This window comes from Podarcis filfolensis (assembly GCF_964270895.1).
Source record: "Podarcis filfolensis genome assembly, chromosome: 2".
Taxonomy (NCBI): Eukaryota; Metazoa; Chordata; class Lepidosauria; order Squamata; family Lacertidae; genus Podarcis; species Podarcis filfolensis.
In genome coordinates, this window is record NC_139605.1 from 83,664,521 (window position 1) to 83,670,520 (window position 6,000).

At 47.0% G+C, this 6,000-nt stretch overlaps 1 protein-coding gene across 1 annotated transcript in view; it reads right to left on the bottom strand.

Annotated features, from left to right (window-relative positions):
* PIK3R6 (phosphoinositide-3-kinase regulatory subunit 6) overlaps positions 1-5,947 on the bottom strand; it is a 35,721-nt gene extending 29,774 nt beyond the window's left edge. The window contains exon 1 of the mRNA XM_083597716.1: positions 5,265-5,947. The gene's annotated coding sequence lies outside the window, so the exon portion shown is untranslated. The remainder of the gene's footprint in view (positions 1-5,264) is intronic.
* Positions 5,948-6,000: the final 53 nt, after the last annotated feature.

Genomic DNA, 6,000 nt, shown 5'->3' on the forward strand with positions numbered 1-6,000 from the left:
TTACGCCAGTGCATTTCAGTTGCTCCTCGCAAGTGCAATGTTCTTCTGTTTGGCCACTTCAGGACACTCTCTGTAGACTGCCTAAAGACCAATAGGAACCATCTAAACTACCCTTCTTTTAATACATTCTAATTGCCATCTTAACATTTCTATGGTAATACATTCAGATGGCTCTGCTCAGCGACAGTTATGCAAGTCATCACTGCCCATAGAGCTCTTTGGTGCATTTGGAATTCATGAAAGGTACATTTCGAGTTCATATTTCTTACCACTTACTGTGATGGTTAGAGGGGTTTAAAAAAATCAATCAATCAATAGTTGCATGGCTATATTGCCAAACCAGAATGAACTTCAGTGGCAGGGATGATGTTGAGGGGTGGCTGAACCTCATTCAGCATGGCCCATGGTCAGGGATGATGGGAAGTGTGCTCCTACAACATCTGGAGAGCCACAGGTTTCCCATCTCTGAACTAAGGAGGGGATCGGCTCTTTACTCACCATCTTAGAACAGCTCTACCCATTACAGTTGCTGAAAGAAACGTACGGTAAGCACTGAGTTTCCGGCAGCACTCTTGCAATGTGTGAACATCATAAGCAACTGACAAATGGTAATATTCAAAAAAATCAGTGGGGGGGGGGACCCCTCAGACTCTCAGGACAGTCTGTAAGTGGCTGTACTTGAACAAAGGAACTTTAAAGAAAGACCGTAATGTGAAATCATCAAGAGGGTCAGTGCTATCACTTGTGGATTGAATTGGATTTTTATTATACTACATATGTTAATTGGCTTACCAATGGCCTAATGTCTACGTTATCAACATGTGTTTTGTGAATTACCACTGTTAATTATGTAATTATCGCTGTCTCTGTATTTTATGCAGTTCATTTCTCTCTGACCTCGCTGTTTACAACCCCAAGTGGGTAACGCACACACACAGCAGTAACCTAGGACATTTCATCTGATTGAATGGTTCGCACTATGTGAATGCTCGTGTGATAATGAATTTGTCAATGTGCCACAAGTGTTACTGTGGTTTTTGTGTATCTTTAGACATTAATATGTCTGGGAACACGTGTTTAGGAAACCTAACTTACCCAGTGCACATAAACTAGATCTGCGCATATTTATGTGCACAAGAGATGTTTAATGTCAGAAATAGTGCTCCCCATATCCATTGTAATGTATTGAGTTGCTTTTATTTCATTTTTGAAGACTACATTTTTAAAAATAAATTTGGGTTAAACTTAACTGATTTTACAATGCTCAGCTAAGGGACTCTGCAATTGGATGAACTCTTGCAGATGGTGCTAAATGCATCAGGAGACAAGTGTCGCCAGTCCCTGTTTCATTGTTGCGACATACACATATTTTATAATATCAAAGTATATCCAACACAACAACTGTTACAAACAAGAGGCAAAAGGAGAGTTGTTGTTCTTTAACCAATCTTTTAAAAAGGTACACTCTGGCTGTACAAGATCAAAAGTTCCAAAGTACATCTGTAACTGGATACAAAAAAATACTTTTATCTAAAAGCTCACTCTAATCACGTTGAAAGCCGCCCAACTAGCAACATTAAAACCCTCCAGGCTGTAAGGGAGTTTGTTTCTCAGGTAATTTTCCCTTGTTCCCAGGACCCAGTTCCCTGCAACAATAGTACATGTAACAGTAATCTAAAATACCAGAGGAGGTGAACCTTATATGGTTCAAAATCCAGTGGCAGAACAGGTTATAACGGCTGACATAAGATTTATTAGGAAACCAGAACAAAGCATAATTCCTGGCTGTAGGAAAAGAAGCAAAATCAGTACACTACTAATTCTGCCTTGTGCTTTCTCTTTCCTGTGATTACGTTAATAAGGACAAGTCTTACATGCTTGTGCTATCTTCTTCTTGTAGCCCAAAGCCAATTTCCATGCCAGGAGCCAACGAAGAAGAGAAAAAGAAGAAGAGTTTGGATTTGATATCCCGCTTTATCACTACCCAAAGGAGTCTCAAAGCCGCTAACATTCTTCTTTCCCTTCCTTCCCCACAACAAACACTCTGTGATGTGAGTGGGGCTGAGAGACTTCAGTGAAGTGTGACTAGCCCAAGGTCACCCAGCAGCTGCATGTGGAGGAGCAGGGACGCGAACCCGGTTCACCAGCGGTGGTGATTGTCATTCACAATGGCCGCGCTTGTCAGACTCATTGACAGCGCTTGTCATTCACAACGGCACCGTGCACTCAAAATTAACTCTTACATCAAAATATTATATTGCGTTGCATACTTAAGTATAAGTATATTGTAAATAAATGAGCAAATAAAAAGGTTTGTTTCTTTTTCCTCCCTTCTTTCATAAACAAGAGATAAACAAGCGTGGTGGCTGACATAAGCATAATAAAAATTAATTTGGGGGCTAAATTTGGGGGCGCTGGGCAGATCTTTGAACCCCTGCGGCACATATGCTAAAGACAGCACTGGATCCACGTCTGGGAAACCCTGCGCTAGGTCTCCTCCTCCAGGGGTTGTGGACTACAACTGCCATCAGCCAGTTTGGTCAGGGATGGCGAGAGAGCTGCAGTCCAAAGCATATGGAGGACACCATAATAGATAATAGAATCATGTAGTTGGAAGGGACCACGAGGGTCATTTAGTCCAACCCCCTGCAATGCAGGAATCTTTCCCCCAATGCAGGGCCCTGCCTTAGGACCACATGCCACATTTGAAGCACAATGGTTCATTGTAGGACTGCCAAAAGCTAGTGTCAGTCTGCTGCCAGTTCCTCCCTCGCTCTCTCGAGCTGAGCAGGCAAACGAGAGTGACATAAGACATGCTGTGAAGCTAGGGTGGGGTGCGGGGGTGGGGGGTGGCAGGGAGTGAGGCAGTATCTGAACAGAACCAGTAAACAGCCTATTGGGCCTTGAAGCTACTCAGTCTGCAACTGACTGACAGCCGGAAGCTATGAACCTTTAAATAAGAGATGAAAGAGGTCCCACTGGGAGCTGGCAGGAAGCAGCAGATCCATTGCCAGGTGGGTGAGGAGGCAGCAAGGGAGCAGCAAGTTCTAATACTAGGAGCACTGGCATTTTAAGAAATTTCCTTCTTCGTGGAACTTTCAAAGAGATGTAAGGCCAGTTCTCTGTCTGCAAAACAGGCTTTTCAAGGACTCTTTCTTATAGCCGAAGGAGGATGTGCAGACCAGTTCCTGGATGTTAATGATTCTTTGGAGAGTTCCTCCAGCACGTCATATTTAATTACTTTTTGGAAAAAGAAAATGGCCCTCAGGAAGCAACAGCCTGTTAAACTTTAGCATCCCCCCTCCCATTTCCACCAGTGGTTTCAGAAAAACAACCTGGGGGTGAGGTGGGGTGGGGGCGGGAAATTCCTACACTTGTTGCCAAATTTGTTCATCGAAAAAGCAGACACTAAGTGAGACAGCACATGAAAAAATATGATAAAGGAGCCAAGGCACACACTCCATCTCTCACCGCATGCTATAGACAGCTCTTGTTCAGTCCCGTTGTCCTGTGTAAGGAACCTGCAGTTGCTAGATATCATGTGTTGATCTCCCAGAGCCCTTTCTGCACTGAAATTATCCATGTGGAAAGCATGCCTTGTACATCAGTACATCTTGGACACTGGCTGCTAACTGGATCCTAACAGTAAGGGCTTTAGGATACTCCCATTTATCTTGCACTCCTGCCCTTCCTCTAGATCAGGCATGTCCAAAGTCTGTTTTGGGGGCCTAATCCAGCCCACCGGTTGATTTAATCTGGCCCCCATGGCAGTATATGTCCTGAGGTAAAATCCTAAAAAAAAAGCTCAGCAACTTCAAGCCTAAAGAAGTTTGGGGTAAGATTGTAAAAAAAGCTCAGCAACTTTGGCTGGCCCACACGCACGTTCACTTCTTCAAATCTGGCCCTCTTTGAAAAAAGTTCGGGCACCCCTGCTCTAGATCATGTGGAAGGCTGTGGAGTCAACCATAATCACAACCATGTCAAGCACATAAAGCACATTTAATGCACATGGTTTCCTACCACAGAACCCTGGGAACTGTAGCTTACCCCTCACAGAGCTACAATTGCTAGCACCCTTAACAAACTACAGTTCCCAGGATTGTGTGGGTGTGCCTTAAATATGCACATGTGAATCAGCCGTCACAGATCAAGTACCAGAGACAGATTTTTACCGCTTCCAACACCAGGCTGTTGGAAGGATTCTATTCACACATTCACCTGCAAAGAATCAAGGGCTGCCCATTCAAGTGATGGATGTGCATTTGCAAACAGGCCCATAATATATTATAAATAGCACTGAGCCAGGAGGACAAGCAGCTGCCAATCTGGGCATGGCTGCAAGAGGGCAACATTCCAACAAAATGTGCTTAGAGGGGGGGGAAACCTCCTTGTAACACAAGACAGGGTTTGCGCAAGTATTTGAGGAGTGCTTGTTCCCAAAAGGCATCTGCGAACTTCCCCACGCCTCTCTTCCAGATTGTGCCTCTCCCACGACGAAGCCTGTAAAGTCTTTACCAGCAATATAAGAGGGCAGATCAAGAGAATAAACAGCTCTTCCTTGCCCTTGGGAGCTAGATGGGGGCCAGACGACTCTCTGCGTCGACACACTGAAACTTTTTGGGAACACCTGTTGAATAGCATCTGGGCTTAAACGCTTCCTCTGCCGTTGTTTTGATGGGATCCATTCTGCACGGATGCATTTCTCCGGCCCACCCTTCCCAGAATAATCACCAGCTCCCTTGCAAATGAAATTGACTTAGGAAAAGGAAGCATCGATATCCTGTTGGAGTAGCTTCCTTCCTAAGTTGTTTCTTGGCAGAAATAGAACTCTCTCTGTCTGTCTCTCTCTCTCTCACACACACACACCCCTCTCCTTGCTCACCATAATACAGTATTTACTAATTTATCCCTTGCTAGCCCCATATACCACCAAGGTCTTTTCCTGCAATTTCACAAGGGCCCTCTCCGGAAAGATTTTGGAAAGGGTTGCCCAGATCCCGGACTCTACAGCAGGGCTTCTTGGAGGGCGCAATTTGAAAGCCACGTTTCCCAGAAGGTTCCGCCAACTGCATCTCCTAGCAAACCTCCAAAGAACGCTGTTTAACTCCCGGGACCTCTTTCCTTTTCGGCTCGTATTGCTCAAAGATCTACTTAAGGCACATCAAAAGAAAACAAACCCGAAAAGAGACAGGTATCGAAAGCCGAAGCGCAGCGGTGCCGGTGGTGGCGGCGGCAACCGCCGTCTCAAGACAAGCTCAGCTTACCTCCGGGAGCTCGCTCGCTCCTTTCCGGAGGTCTCGCGCCGTCTGGTTCCTAGCCGCTCGCCGCCTTGGCTCGGGCTGCTCAGGAAGTCGCCGGGCGCTCGCTCGCTCAGTAGAGCGCGCAGCAAAACTCGACAGCGCGTCCTACTATAGGACGAAAAAGAAGCTTCCTTTTCTCGCCCAACCGCAAGGCGACCGCGCCGATCGCCTCCGCGGCGTCTGCTGCTTGGTTTTTTTCTCGGCGCTGAGGAATCGCAGAGCTGCAACCTTTCGCTGGCCTTCGCCGCCACCTCTCCAGCTCCAGAAGTCAAGTGGGGACGGCGCGGCGGATGCAGCCGCTGCCAACAGCTACACTAAGGAGCGCCTGACTCACTCGCCCAGCGCGCTGCGCCCTGCCCAGTCCGGGAGATGTGCGCGTGGGTGCCTCTGTCCGAGGAGAGAGGTGGCTGCGCTGGGCACCTCTGCCCTGGCACCTCCAACAGGAAGAGGCCTCGGCTAAATAAAGAGACGGACACAAACAAGGTTGCTACGAGAAAAGCGGGCAGGTGCTGCCCCGCTCCGAGGGCTTCCCGGCAGCGGGAGCAGCTGAGCCGGCCTCTCAAGATCTCTTGGCAGCAGAAAAAGATCTCTATCTCGTGGGCACAGCGCATGGCGGCCCCACTCAATCACTCGTTCCCAGGCCCCCTTTCAGCATTTCTGCGTGTTTCCTGTTCATCAGTTTCCTCCTTCTGAAATGGTA